The sequence below is a fragment of the Trichosurus vulpecula genome, chromosome 5 (genome assembly GCF_011100635.1).
Source record: "Trichosurus vulpecula isolate mTriVul1 chromosome 5, mTriVul1.pri, whole genome shotgun sequence".
Lineage (NCBI taxonomy): Eukaryota > Metazoa > Chordata > Mammalia > Diprotodontia > Phalangeridae > Trichosurus > Trichosurus vulpecula.
Genome location: NC_050577.1, coordinates 144,289,274 through 144,305,965, shown reverse-complemented (window position 1 = coordinate 144,305,965; position 16,692 = coordinate 144,289,274).

Sequence of the window (16,692 nt, the reverse complement as noted above, 5' to 3'; positions counted from 1 at the left end):
AGTATCTTTGAGGATGGGATGAACTTTCATCAGTTGAGAAGGGGAGGGAAAGGGATTCTAGGTATAGGGAATGGCACAAACAAATGAAAGCATTACAAAATTGAAAGTGTTGTCAGGACAATGAATAGTAAATAGCATGGTATACTAGAAAGAAGGCTGAATTTAGAGTCATAGGACCTGACTTTGAATCCCAGACCTATCATTTAATTATCTTTGTGACCTTGGATAAATTATTTAACTCCTCTAGGCTTTAATTTCCTCATTCTCCCCTTCTCCCCGCCCAACACAGTTTGACTAGAAGACCTCTAAGCTTTGTTTCAGCTCTAATACCTCTGTCTAAACCAACATTATGAGGTGGTTAGTTCATTTTTTTTCTGAAGTGGGTGCATTGCTAGGTTTTATTTTGTTTTGGTGTCTATGTCCTTCTTTCTTTTACAGGTTGCTGGGTAGAGCAGTGGACAAAATGCTGCACTTTCAGTCAGGAAGATCTAAATTAATCACCATTTTTAGAACCTTCTCAGAACAAACTTTGCAGAAATTGTACTGTAGCAGGGAGGAATGAACAACTCATGAAATCCCATTTGAATCTTGCCAATCTGTTTGGCTCTTACTTGGAAAACAAAACTTTCCCCACAGTTTAAAAGGATTACAAGAGAACATGGCAGGAACTTTCCAGTAAAACAAGGATTTCTGTTGCAAGGGCCAGAAGCATATTGGGAGGGCAGAGCATTAGAAAGCTTTGGTGAAGTGGAGAGAATACTGGATTTGGAATCAGACAGCCTGGGTTGGAATCTCAAATGTGTCACTGCCTGTGTGACATGGAGAAATCCTTTGTAGTCTTTGGACTTCAGTTTCCCTATTTATAAATTGAGAATAAATGATTTTTAACGTTCCTCCTAGGTCTAAATCTGAAAATTAGTATGGGTCACCTTCTTGGTGGATATCAGATCTCTTCCCAAAGTAGATAAAATAGGCTCTTCCAACAGCTGTTCCGTGGTGCTAGAAGAGTTTCTTCGAAGTGAATTCCTAGTAACTGTTACTTGGCCGAATACTCTATTGTATTCATATATTATAATGAAGTCTAATATTGTATTGAACTTATTGTAATAATAAGAATACTCTATTGTTATCATTAATATTTTAAAACATTTTTTCTACCTGAATTACCAGCAGAATATTAGAGATCTTCATTTAATTCTTCCATTTGTAACAATCTCAAACTTAGTATGCCCCAAATGGACTCACAATCTTTCAATCTGAACCCATTCTTTCTCCAACCTTCCCTATTTCTGAAGTAATCATCATCCTTTTAGTCATCTAGGTATGATTGTTCAGAGTCAACCTTGATTTTGTGCTCTCTCTCCTTCTATATCAGTTTCAAAGTCTTGTCAGTTCTATTTCCACAATATCTCTTGAATCCATCCTTTTCTCTCCATGCACATGATCTCCACCCTACTTCAATCTCCCATCATTTCTCACCTTGTCTATTGCCTCCTAAATAGTATCTCTGGTTATAGTCTCTCTCTTCTCTAATTATCATCCACACAATGATCATAAGTCATCCTTCTAAGACACAGTTCTAACCATGTCATTCTCCTACTCAAAAATCTTTATGGACTCCTTATTCTGTCTTCAATTAAATACAAACTCCTCAGCCTGGAATTTGAAGCCTTCCACAATCTAGTGCCAGCCTATATTTCCAGATTGACTTCCCATTTTCTACACTTATATACTATATGTTCTATGCCAAATGGAGCTATTAACATTTCCCTAAACTTGGAATTCTAGGCAATTTTCCATGCCTAGAGTATTCTTTCTCAACCTCTTGGATTCTGCTTTCACTCAAGGCTCAGCTCAGGTACCATTTCCTCTGTGAGGTCTTCCTTTAACTTTTGAGTTATTAGTATTCTAATCTTCCTCAAATTCTCTTGTATTTATTCATCTGCACATATGTATTATAGTCACTATGTAGAATATAAGCTCCTTGAAGGCAGGGGCCATTTTATTTCTAGTTTTGCAACCCCAGTGCTTTGGATATAGTAGGCAAATAGCAAATGTTTGTTGAATTGAAATGATTTTTAGTCTTTGTTCGGGCTATTGGATCAGACCATGAGAAATAAAATCAAACTATCCTTGTAAATATTGTACAGAAGTATTTAATACACGTATATCTGAACAGTTTGATTCAATAAACATTTTTAAATGCCTACCATATGCAAAGAACTGTAATATACAATGAGGAAGGTACAAAGGTTAGATAAGCCATACTTGGCCTTACGGAACTTAGAACTATACAAAGGTATATATCTATAACTATGAATGTTTATGTGCATATGTCACAAAATAATACATGATAAATTCACAAGAGATATAATTTCAACACATCTCCCCATATCATGCTACTTCTATTTCTTCATGTATCAATGAATAAAGAGCACTGAAGCATCTTTCAGCAAATATACATCATCTTGTCTTCAAATGTAGTCATGTGGCAAATTGGACCAATTTTCTAGCTAATACACACCAAAAACAACTTTAGCTTTCATTATCCACATGCTAGAATAAGCTTCAAATGGGCAGGAACTATATTGTATTCATTTTTCATCTCCCACAGGTCCCAGTACAAGTGCCCTGTGCATAATGTGCAGTTAGTAAATAATAGTTGAATAAATGAGTGCCTGACTATGTCAGGTCAAAGTTTCACTGTGCTGTATAGCATAGTGGACATAATAGATCAGACCAGGTGGAGAATGTCAAGGTCAGCAATTTCAAAACCAGTATGGTTAGCAAAGGATCCAATGAAGTGAGATCAAACAATCTAGTGTAGAAAATTTCAAGAAATTAGCAAACAATCAAGCAAAAGATACAATCAGACTGCTTGGTAGAATCAGACTTAGTTCATCATGGGATTTTGATCCTATAATACTTAGATTCTTCTACAAGGTTTCTTCCATCATCAATATCCTCATCATCAATTAATTCCCCCATCATCATCTTCATTACCAGATGAGATTCAGTTAAATCTTTAATTCAGTTCCACAGAACAGGTTAGACTATTATCTTCTCCCACCCTCCACTTAGTGAATTATTTGATGGGACTGATCAGAACTGATTAATTTATAGGGTAGCTTATTAGATTTAGAAGGAAAGTTAGATCATTTCATCAAAACACTAATTTTCCAGAGGAGGAACCTGAGGCCAAGAGAGATGAAATTATTTTTCCAAGGTCATAGAGTGCTAGTGGCATGTCTCCTGCACAGTACTTTTATCTCCATGTTTTTGCTTTCCAAATTTTTTGGTTCATACTTCTATCAGTATTTCTTTCCCTTGTGAAGGAGAGAGGAGAGGAAAGGGGAGTGGAAAGAGATTTTTCCACCTGTACATCTGTGCTGATACTACTGTGGGTATTCTACCATGGTCAATATCCAGGCTTAAAAGGAAGGAAATGGGAGCTTGTACAGTGGTTGAATGGGGTGGGTTGGAGAATTTTGGGGCTCCAATGGATGGAGGATAGTTGCAATTGCGTTGTACATACACCCCATGATTTTCCATCAGGAGGGTGAAATGTTACCCATCTTCTCACCTTCTGTTTGGTTGATCATATTGTTCTCGATCAGGGTCATAGCAAAGCTTTCCGAAAGGTCCCAGCTCTTCACATTGCAGATCACTATTTTACACCATACCCTCTTTCATGTTTTGGCATTGGGTAGACAGTCTGAAAATTCTCCTATAAAAATGTATTCCCATGGAAACTCAAGCAAGAAATAATAGAAGAAGAGAGAGATGATGCCAGGTAGTTGTTTTGACTCACCTTGATTTTTCTAAACTAGTACTGATTTGGGTGGAGGTGTAAGAAACCATTTGTTTTCTTGTCATGTCAGTGGACCCTCATGGTGTCTTTGTTTCAGTCAAAACTAGGTTTCCTTTAACTCTTTTAAGGTTCCCTTAAATGATGGTGATGAAAATTTTCCTTGCTGAGTGCGTGGTAGTGATGGGCTTAATTGGCCACTAGATGTCATTGCTTTTTCAAACAAGTAGCCCAAATAGGAGGCTTTAAAAAGCACTTCAGGAAAAGCTAATTTCACTACCAGAATTTCTTTTTCTTATTTCTTGGATTCTGTAGAGTAAGTAACAAAGCTATCTTATGTCTTCGCACACTTGTCCTATTTAGATTTTAGGAATTTCATTTGCCTTTCCTTGCCTGCCCCATTTTGAACTAGCATTTACAGGGTAAGAATAGTACCTTTCAAAACAAAGCACTGATCTTGTCTTCACTTAAGAAGATGTTAAAACTATTCAGGAGCACAAAAACAATATATATTTTATAGCCTTTCCATTATAGAAGGCTAATAAAAATTCAGACATGAATAGATTTTGCTTAGAAAATCGCATTTCCTTTTCTCTTGGGACAAATGGGTATTTTATCTTTTATGCTCTTTTGCAAATGTCCATAAAATTACACAGCTTCTGTGCTTTTCAGAGTTGTGGAACAATTTAATCACTTTCACTTTTGAAAGGAAACGAGATGCTAAATTATTGTTATCAATAATAAAACCCTGACTACAACCTTGGGGTAAAAACCTGCACAAGCTTATAATATGCATCACTAGATGAGTCATAACACTTTACCAAGGGTTCTGGGTACAAATCTGATATTTCCCCCCCCAGACAATTTAACATTAAATACTAAAAAAAGACAATCACTGAGGCATACCAAATCGCATACTGTATATTCTGTAATCTCCGATCACAGCAGGAATAATAATTATCTAGCATATTTAAGTAATATGCTTTCAAAAATCAGAAGGACAGACTCAGTGTTAATATGAAATGATTTATTTTTTCCAACTCACACTTGTAAATATCATAAACAATTGAATGGCCTTACTAAAAACCAGTGCAGTGGACTGGAAATGTCATTTTCTGCTAAAAATGTACTTTTTGTTTTTCTTTTCTATAATAGTGAGTAGAAAGAACACTGGACTTGTAATCAAAGGACCTGGGTTTGAGAGGTGGCCCTGTTACCTATTAGCTGTTCGATAAGCTCCTTAATAGTTATGGACCCTAATTTCTTCATCTGCAAAATGACCACCTACCTCTCAGTACTCTGAGTATCAAACAAAACAGCCTACATAAAGTAATTTATAAGCAGAGAGTACTGCACAAATATAACATGATTAGAGGTTGTGTGTTCTTTCCCACCTCAAAATGCTTAGTTTTTACTTGTCTTTGTATTGTTTTTCACTCTCCCACCCTAAGTAGAATGCTCCTCAAGCTTAGGGGCTACGTCTTTCTTTGTTTTTATCTTTTTTTGGGGTCTAGTACTCAGCATAGTGCCTGGCAAGACTTTGTTATCTCTTCCAGTAGGAAGACCACCAGAACCATAACTAAGAGTTTTTCTACTCTGTGCAGCATAGATTGGGTTCTGGGCAAGCGTTAGGCAACATACCCTTCTCATGTGAATCGCTGGCCCAAAGGCCATTGTAGTGGGCAGGGAGTGGGTCAGGGAGGAGCTCACTTGTAATGGGGCAATGGGGGAAAGGAAACTGGTATCATCTGGTACCTTTTCATTATAACAAATTCTTCTTGCCAAATAAGTATGAATCACTATTGCTCTCTGAAGCTGAAGGATTATGTGTTTAGGTTGCCCTCTAAATTCACTGGGATAAGGGCTTATCACTCCACCCTTGTTAGAGGTCTGGGGACCATCTTAAAGGAGAATTATGGCTAACTATTTGAACAGGGATTTTGTGAAGTTATTCCTCTCCATGTGAAAGAATGAATTACATGGGTCATATGGTTCCTTCTGAATCTCAAACCCATGAGTTTGTGTTTCATCTTCTCTTGGATCCCCTAGCAAGAATATTCTTTGATACAGTGCAAAGCACTTTAGGCAAAGTGAATTTCAAGGCCAGCATTTGTTTTTCTTATTTCATGGATGTTGAAGGGTTAGTAATAATGCTAAATCTTAGCACACTTTTCCTATTCAGATTTTAGGAATTTTGTTTTGCCTTAACTTGACCTTCACAATTTGAACTAATATTTAATTGGATAACAACAGTACCTTCTATAGTGAAGCACTGATTTTGTCTTCACTTAATAAACAAAACCTTGTGTTCTTACTTTTTAATGGAAGAAGTCATCTCTTTTCTTCATGGTATTCTATCTGCTCAAAAAGTGGACCTTCTAGAGGAACTTTGGGAATAACTTTGGTGAAAAGTGATCCAGGCAAAAGTTAAAAGAGACAACTGATCTTGGGGGGAAATTAACACAGCTTCTAGGCCCGAAAGGAGGCAATTAAGGCATAACAATATAAATGACCATAAACACTTCCTCCAAATGTTAATGGTCTTGGAACATTTTTGCAATAAATTCTGGATGTCAAATCAAAGAACAGAGGAGGACTAATGAGAAAGAGAACAGATAGAGGAAGACCAGACTGGAGGCTGATGTAGTAAGTCTAGAGTTGAGGTGAGAGCCACACTTAGAATGTAGCTTTGGGTGTGATCATGCTTTTTAACTAATTTGATAAAGGAGAGGGAGAAGCAGGAAAGGAAGGAGGGAGGGAGGGGGAGAGATAGAGAAAGAGATGGAGACAGAGAGGGATTGAGATTGGGAGGGAGAGCCAGCCTGGGATAGGTAGAAGATGAGGTCTGTTGAAAAACATATTTGAGGGGTTTAAGGACAACTGAATTTGTAAAAGCAATTTCTCCCTCATGTGTAATTAAGTATCCTAATATTGTACAAATAATATAAGTCCACAAATAGCAGGCATTTACATTTATAATATAACTTGGTTTGTTCCTATAAATTTCTAAGTCTTTTTTACTTGGTTTCCCTGATACTTGGATTTTGAGTTAAGTAAATATCAAATAATAATAGCATTTATGTAGTACTCTAAGGTTTGAAAAACACATTGTAAATATCTTATTTTATCCTCACCATAACCCCAGGAGGAAGATTGAAAGGTATTGAGCAGCATGTTTTCAGGATCTCTTGGAGGAAGTGACTTCATATCCTGTCATTCTATTAAATGAAAGAATGGATAAAGTGCTTGACTTGGGACCAGGAAGTCCTGAATTCTAATTCTGCCTCTAAGAAAGCTAAGTATGTAACCCTAGGAAACTCACTTAACACTAAGCCTCAGTTTCCTCATTTGTAAAATGAGGATGTTAGACTTGAGGGTCCCTGAAATTCCTTCCAACTTTAAATCTCTGATCCTATGACTGCAATTCAAATATTGCTCTAGAAGAATTCTTGTTATCATACGAAAATTCTTCTATAGAATAACAGAATTTTAAGTTGGAGGGACCTCAAAAGGTCACTTAATACAAACACCCATCCCAAACAGGAGCTATTTCTATAAAAGATTTATGATCTCTGTCAGCCCTACCCTTTCTGACTTATTTCATACTAATTACCTCCATTTATAATATACTTTTAAACAAAATGGATTTCTTGTTCTCTCACATAGATTTAGATTTTTAGTACTTTTAGTACTGTTAGCTATCCTGGGATTAAAAAAAAAAGAGTAAAACCTCATTCCTGCCACGAAGAGGTAATGGAGATAAGATACATGTTCAAATACAAGGCAAGATATAAAAGCCCCAAAAAGGCACAAAGTACTTTTAGATTCTTTCCTCACTCCTTTCCTATATTGCTCCTTCTTCTCTTTATTTCTCTGTCTCTCTTTCTCCCTTTTTCTTTCCTTCTCTCCCTCCCTCCTTTCCTCCCTTCTTCCCTATCTCATCCAAACTGGAAATGTAGGAGCTCCTCACAGGCCCAATCCCACTAGTGATTGGCATGGGAGCTTTAGCCTACTCTTATTTCCAACTCAGTCAGTTTGCCCCTCCTTAAACAACCTGATGGCCTCCCAGTTCCAAACGATCACTATATTAATGTTGAACTTAGAATGTGTGTTTGGTATCCCAATACTGCTCATGATATCATCAGCCTCAGTATCCTTGGTGGCTGGGTTTATAGACATGTACCACCATTCCTGACTCCAGATTTTTCTTACTTCTTTGTCCTTAACTGTACCATTTTTGTTTGTGAAGTGCTCCATCTATCTCTGCGCAGATATCCTAGTCATCCTTCAATGGCTGGCTCAAATATTATCTACTTCAGGAAGCATTCCCTGACCTCTTCTATTAGAAATTATCTTTCTTTCCTTGGACCTCAACTAACACTTTATGCTTCTATTTTGACCTCGTGTTATTCCATTATGTTTATATTATTGTTGTTTAGGGTTGTTTGTTGCAGGTATTATCATATTCCTTTCCATTCAACATGAAATTGTGAACTCATTAAGGCAAACACTGTATCTCACTATACACTATACCCAGCAGCCAGCTCTGTGCTCTACATGTGATGGGTGTTTGATAAATACATGTTGAATATTGAAGGGATGACTGGCAAAGTGGGGGTGGAACCACTGGAGACCTCTCTTCAGGTTGACATTAGTCAGCACGCTTTCTGTATGATCTTTAAAGCAGGTCTGAATCATGAGGGACTCACTTTGCTGAAATCCAGGTACCAGTCCAGTCTACAGAACATTTTTAGGGGGTAGGGGGTGGATTTCATTATTATGAAGCACTCTCATTGAGGAATTCTCTCATCCAGTGCAGGTCAGTACCTACTCTACAATATGTGATAAACAGATTTAGGGAGTTGCCTGGGCCACTGAGAGGGTAAGTAACTTCCCTAGCATTATGTACTGGCCAACATGGGTCAGAGGTAAGTCTTACCTCTGACTAGAACCCAGCTCTTCCTAAGTCTCAGGCCAGGTTTCTATCCACAACACCATATTGATTGCAGTATTATTATTATAGTAATCCTATCAAAAAAGGAAATGATGTTAATTCAGCCTGTGTTGTTGTTATTGGATCTTTGTTGGTGCCCATTGATCACCACTTCACTTTTTAAGTATTTGCAGCTTTATAAAGACCACTGCTTACTGAAATATAATAATCTGTCATATCATTGTTCTCCATCTCTTCTATGTAGAACTCAGAAGTTCAGGTTGGTAGACAGAGGGGAATGTCTGTGCATAATAATTACCCCCAAGAAATAAGGTATCATGATAGCTCTTCTATGAAGGGTGCAGAAGTGCAGTGACATTACTTTGATTTAAATTTGTAATTCTAAGGAGGCTGGTTATCTCAGTACTTGGGTTATAAAAAGCTTTCTTTCAATGAAAAATTGGGAGTCAATTCTTAAATCTCAGAGATTAATAGTAGGTTACTGCTGATAATTAATTTTTTGTGTTAAAACTTTTGCTCCTAGGTATATAGTCCTGAATCTATATCTAATTTCCATGAGGGTCCCAGGAGAATAGCAGTCACAGCATATCACCAGCACAGTTCAGTGTAATGCATACAAACAATGCATAATAGATGGTATGCATACATTATCCCAGTGCCCTGTGTAATCAACTTTTCACTCTGTTCTCTGTGTCAGCCATTCATTCATTCTTTCATATATGCATTCAACAAACATTTATCAAGTATTTGATACATGCAAGGCATTGTGTTAGCTATCCTGGGATTAAAAAAAAAAGAGTAAAACCTCATTCCTGCCACAAAGAGGTAATGGAGATAAGATACATGTTCAAATACAAGGCAAGATATAAAAGCCCCAAAAAGGCACAAAGTACTTTCTCTGTGCAAAGGAGGGACAAGATGAATTTGACAGGTGGAAATGACAGGGAAAGGCATTCTGAGCCAAATGGAAAGCATAATCAAAGGTATACTCAGGGAACAGTAAGTCACCACGTTGGGCTATGTTGGAGGGTACACATTAAAAAAGTAATATAAATCATAATTCTGACTAAGTGTGTTTGTTTTATTTAACTGTATTTCATTACAAGATGAGGGGAGGTGGGGGTAGGAGGAGAGTCATTGTGAAGTAAAAGTAAAGTTAAAAAAGCTAGCTTTAATAAAATACAAAAAATTGACAAGATATCATGAAGCTGACAGGGTTTGGCCAGATTAGGTTGAGGCTTGAATGTCAAGCCAGGGAGCTTGACTTTTATTTACTAGTTAATAAAAGTCTACTGAAGGTTTTGAATAGAGAGAGTAATATAATCAGCATTGTGCTTTCAGAAGATTAATCTGGAAGTCCTATACATAGGATAGGTTTGGAAGTGGGGGGAGGAGTGGTATAATGGAAATGAGTAGGAAGCTATTGTAATAATCTAAGTTTGATCATATAGGGTAGTAGTAGTGGGTGTGATAAAAGGAGGGTATGGATATGAAAAATACTGCTGAAATAGAACTCATTAGACTTGGCTTCTGATTGGATGTTGAGTTGAGGAATAGAGAGGAGTCAAAGATGACTTTATAGGAATAGGGAAAAGAATCATTTGTCAAGTCCCAGGGCTCCAAGGACAGTTTGAAATCCAAGGTGAAAGGAAAGACACGAATGCCTTTATTAGAACTAGTGGTATTCAGTCTGTCAGTAAGTATTTATTAAACAACTACTATGTGCCATATGCTGTGCTAAGTTCTGGGGATAAAAATACAAGTTAAAAAAGACAGTCCTTGCCCTTATAACTGAATGGAGGAAGACAACACACAAAAGAAGGTGAAAAACAGGTGTTGGAGGCAAGAAGGTACCTGTCAGGTACTGGGGGCATAATGGAGAAGTCCAAAGGAGTCCCAAAGCAGTATTCCTACTGGGAAATGGGAAGAAGAGGCCTGGGAGTCTGTGGCCCTTCTTTCCAGTCAGAGGGCCAGAGGGTACTGAGAAGATGTGAATACCAGGCAGATCCAGTCTTTCAGGATAACAAGGTTTCCTAATGATGAGGCATGATGGAGAGATTTTAAAAAAGTCCAAAAGCACTGTAGCTGGTAAGAAATGGGGAGAAATCTGCTGTGGCACCACGTGTATCTGCCTCTTAATGTCTTGCCATTGACATACCAAATATAAATGACCAATTTGAGAATATTGGCTTGTGACTAGAATAAGAAAGGCCAATCATTTAAAGGGGGAGGATAATTAAAGGAGGATTTTTTTAAGGATAGGGGAGATATGAACATTTTTATAGGAAGAGGGGAAGGAATCATTTGTCAAGTCCCTGGACTAGAACTCTAGGCCCAGTTTGAAACCCAAGGTGAGGAACTACCAAGTCTATTCCAGGATATCTAAATGTATTCAGTTGGGGATTCCTGCAGGTGTCTGTAGAGATTTAGCTTTGACTTAGTAACTAGTCATTCTTGTATCTACTATCCCAAACTCTGATCTTGGACTACTTGTGGGCCCTGCCATTCTGGTTGATGCTTTACAATCTTGTTGATCTATACAATCTTCCTCTTAGGAGCTCAGATAGCCTTTGCTTCTGCTTCTGGAACTTTCTCTCAAGCCTAACCTGCTCACTTGATTGGGAATGATACCTTGTGATTATTTCCTTAATTCAATTCAATCCCCAAAAATCATATAGTAGGAACCTACTATGTGAAAGACTGTGCTAAGCTACTATGCTAAGTGCTAATAACCCACAATTACAAAAATGAAGTATTCTCTGCCTTCAAGGATCATATATTGCACTGAGGAGATACAGTGTACATATGAAGACAATGCGTCTGCAGAGACTGATGTATTTAGAGACTCCCAGGAGCACTATAATTTTCATTTGCCTTTTTGTTAGCTCTGACTAGATCAGCTGGACTGGAGAAGTGAAGTCAGAAACAGTGAAAGAAAAAAAAAACTAGAGAAAAAACGGTGGCTGGAATTGCTATAGAAGCCGGGAATACCTGTACTTACTTTTTGTCCAGGTTGGCATGAAATTTAGGGTCTACCTCTTCCCATCTTTGTGCTGGCTGTTTTTCCTCCTGCCTTGAAAAGCCTAAGTGATATACAGTGGAGCTGGCGACCTGAGAGGCAGCAATCATGATCTTCCAGCATCCATGATGCTGGATGCACTCACCTTGTTAGCAAGCACCTAGTTCATTATTTACCTGCTCCTGAAGAAAATGTGATCACTTCTTTCATGGCTGGTTTCCCATATCACTATCACTACTGATAGCTCTCTTACTTCTACTGTCACTCCTTAGCCCTGCAGTGTGCAGACATGGGCGTTTTATTAAGCAAATGAACTCCATGTTTTTTTTTTCTCCTTACAGCTTAGAAGATGGAAGACAATGGAAACAGATATCACCTTGAAGGACAGAATTTGTTTTAAGATTGGAGCTAGAAAGGGTATTAGGCATGTTTTATGAATGAATAGCTAATGGTTTGATTTTTACTAGGCTTTCACCTCATCTAATTAAATTGTTTGTTTAATCACAATTACTGAGATTTCTTGTTGTTCATTCATTTTTTTAGTTGTGTAACTTTTTATGACTCTGGGGCTTTCTCAGCAAAGATACTGGGGTGGTTTGCCATTTCCTTCTCCAGCTCATCTTACAGATAAGGAAACTGAGGCAAACAGGGGTAAGTGACTTGCTCAGAGCCACACAGCTAGTAAGTGTCTGAGGCTGGACTTGAACTCAGGAAGAAGAGTCTTCCTGACTCTGGGCCCAGTACTCTAGCTGCTGGGCCACATGCCAATGCATCTTGATGGTAAGGGAGAGGTTATGTGACCCATCATTACTGACACATACTTCTACAGGTAAAGAATAATAAGTGACAATGAGATGAACCGTTGAATGATGAAGGCAGCCTCCCATCCCATGGTCCTGACTGCTGAGAAAGCCAAATAGTTATAGACACAATAAGTCTAGTACAAGGAAAAAGGAGGTGGGAGAGAACACTAATGACTGGGAGATGAGGGAAAGTGTCGAGGAAGAGATGTCACCCAGCACTTGATCAGCTATTACTCTCTCACTCAAATACCACAAGAACAATGGGTTCTTTGGCAGTTTTTAAGGCCTCTGCTGAGTGCTTCTAGAATGCGTGAAACCTAGCCAAACCTGCTATCTAAGCTCCTAATAACTCCTGTCCATATTAGAGTTTCACCTTGAATTACCACCGAGGCAAAAGAATTTGAAGAACAATTAATAAGCATTTATTAAGTACCTACTACTGTCTGTGCCAGGTACTATGGTAGATGCTAGGAATATTGATATAAACAAATTCCACAGTCCTTAGTCTCAAAGAGCTTATCTTTTATCGGGAGATGTGGAGAGGAGATGGAGAACACAAGTGGAGACATTAACTTTTGCAAGAAGTAGGGGGCCATTCCTCAGAGGTGGAGATGTGTCAGGGTCTTGCAATGTGAAACAAGGTTTTTCTGAGCAAAAGGGTATAGTTGATGAAACAGCTGTATCTAATCTCATAAAACAATTGAATTACTGCAAAAAACTATCAATAATCTCTGTGCTCAAGAACTTGAGTTTTATTGACACGACTCGAAAGAAAAAGAAAAGCTATTGAGGAATATTAGACCGGAGGAGATCCATTGCTCTGGTGTGAAGAGGTCTATTTGGCTCACTCTTTTTTTTATACCTAACCAGCAACAGTGGTGAAATAGCAATAGAACCAGCCTAGAAATAGTAACAAAGTCTTGGTTCATTCCAGACAGGTCCAGCTTGAGAGCAACATTTCCTGCTTATAACTATTGAGCCCAATTCCTGTCTTCCTGCCCTTACAGTTCATCTGCTTTTTCTTCATCATTGTGATAAAAAGGAAGAAAGGGAAAATGGGTGTAGATATAAGAACATGTTGAAACAGATAAAAGCAAAATTTTAGGGAGCTCTTGTAGAATGGCTTTGATCTTCTTAGAGAAATAGGAAATGAGGTCATCTATGAATGACAATAAAAACTCACATTTGTATGGAACTTTAAAATTTACAAAATTATTTTCTCACAAACCACTAAAGTATGTAGTGGAATTATTACTACCTCTCTTTTATGAGAAAAGAAACTTGGGCTCAGAGAGTTCGAGTAAACAAGCTACTCCATCCTCCTCTCTGGCATAGAAACAATTACTGGCAGAACCAGGGTACTATATCATGTAATGCAGTATGGAGTCAAACAGACAATAAAAGGGTAATCAGGCAGCACTGAGCTATCAGCTATGATTCCTTGTTGGGTGTGCTCTAGGGGAGATCCTTGTTCAGATATGGATTAGACTAGATAGCTTCTGAAGTCCTTTCCAACTCAGAGAGACTATGAACGTGTATTTAGTGAACGTAGGCAGTATTACTTCACTATTTTCTCTATAAATGCTTGAAATGACAAGAGCAGGAAGAGAGGAAATAGGAGATACATAGGGCTTAGGATTAACAAGGCAGGAGCAGTGTAAAGTCAAGGGTATAAGAGATGTTAGGGTAAAGCCATAGTGTCTAGGTTAGACAGAAGCAAATTCTAGAATGAAGTTAATTCATTCAATCAATTTCCATTATTTAGCACTGGCTATGTATAAAGTGTTTCTAGGCACTGAGAGAGTTGGTGTGTTAATCTCTACCTTCACAGAGCATGCAGTCTGATGTATGGTGTGGCTAGGATTTGGATCTAAATGTATATTTGGGATAGAGAAATAGAGTGAAGTGATTAAAAGTCATGATTAAGATGAAGAGAACTAGTAGGAATGGGGAAATGGAAGAAGTAGAAGGTGAGAAGGTTGTGATCACATAGTAAGTACTGAGATATGGCTGTAGAGAAATTAGAAGTGGTGACAAAGACCCATGATGTAGGTGATAGCTAAAGTGGAGTAGAGATGTTGGTCAATTAGAGTTGAAATCAAAGAATGGTGTGAAGTTAGAATATTGTTGTTGTCTTAGGGGTCTGGTTTAGGAATTAGGGATCAACTATACATAGTTAACACTATGCTAGTGTTAGGTCATAAAAATTTTCCTGGTGGAAGTCATTAGGTGACAGATGAAGCCCAAGTGAAAAGTTAAATGACTTGGAAGACAATGAGGTTAGCTTAGTGACACAAGGAGATTTTCATGTTCATAGAATGAAAAGATCTAAAATTATAGAAATATTTTAATCAAGTCAGTAACATTTTTAAGCACCTCCTGTATGCCAGGCATTGTGCTAAGCACTGGGATACAAAGACAGGCAAAAGATAGTCCCTGCCCTCAAGGATCTCACAATCTAATGGGAAAGACAGCAGATTTTAAAAAGCTAGAAAGTAGGGTTAGGAAGGGTACCCAGTTCAAGGGGCACGGTGAAGTCCAGAGGAGTGAGAAATGAAGAGATTATTGCACTGGGAGCCTTCCTTAAATGAAGGATCTGAGAGGAGCTCTTAACTGTCCACCTTCCACCTTCTCCAATCAGAGGTGGGGGTAGTAGGGGCAGGGTGTACTGAAGGGGGTACAAATGTCAGGGTTGATGTGATCTTGTGGGATGATGAGATTCTAGAGGACATAATGCAATCCAAAGGAATACAGCTAGGTGAGAAATGGTACCCAGGGAGCTAAGAAATGAATTTCAATCAAAAGCCCAGAATAGCTTGGTAGGTAACAGGTCATAGTTTTTATGATACATCCAATCAAAGACTAACCAGGGAGTTCACATATGTTATAATTAATTTTGTTGTCAAATAATTAGTCTTGTGCTATCTATGATCTAACTTTTACTACCTTGGTGACATTGGGAAAGTTTCCAGGCCTCAATTTTTCTCCTCTGTCAAGTGAGGAGGAGTTAGACTAAATGTCCTCTGAGATGCCTTCCAGCTCTAGACCTAGGACCCCATGATTTCTTGATGTGTATGAGACAATGGAGAGTAAGGACTATGCAGACCCATGCCCCTTGCCCTGTCTCTTCTTTCTCCAAGGAAGGTGGGAGGAGGGGGATGCTTTGGTGGGCTTTGAGGGAAGTATTGTTGTCAGGGGAAACATAAGTTTCATTGAGCCTTTACCTTTAAATCAAGATATTGGTTACCTTGGAAAAGAAACCAACAAATCTATTAAAGTTATATTTATCCCAACTGAAAGATTTTCAGGTCTCCTGTTTAAGTAATTCACATCTCTGACCTGCCCAAGATTGAGTGCTTTTAATTTCATGAGCATATCGACTATAAATACTGTATAAGCCTGGTGACATATTAGTCAATGGGCTATAATCTCAAACTGAAAGCTATGCTGATCTGGCATGCTGGGTAAGAAATTTTCATCTCCTTGGTATTATCTAAACCCTGACATATTTTAAAAAAATTGTTAAAATTAACCATGTCACTTGCTTTAGTGTACACACTGCTTTATGATTTACAATGTATTCGCCACACTGAAAGATTGATTTTAGATAGGTCCGGATTGTCAAGATGCAGAAGGAGGGGGTTGCCTTCTTGTTTTATGAAATAAAGGAAGATTCCACAAGACACATTCAGTCAAAATGGATTTAAAAAGTTTCAGCATTTGAAGACGGTAATTCCTTGTGTTATCTAGATTTATTGATCAAAATAAAATCAGCCTTCCATTTCGACATTGCCTGTAGCTGCGGGCTTTGTTCAACCACACCGATTTTCTCAAAAGCCTCTAACCCCCACCTTCCTTCAGCCCACTGAAGTGAGCTCAGGAGCATACTACCTGCCTGGTTGTTAAGTTTTTTATGTAGCCAAAAAGGTTAATAATAACAATAATACCCATTAAGTATATAGCTGCATTGATTGAGTTTCCTTCTTAGTGCCCATGTTTCCAAGAGTCTATGCCAGTGGGTTGCCAAGCCATTCAGCAGAAGCTCTTATTAGGTTAAAACCTATCCCTGATTTGAGAATTATAGAGCTGAGGGGCTAATGGCATGACA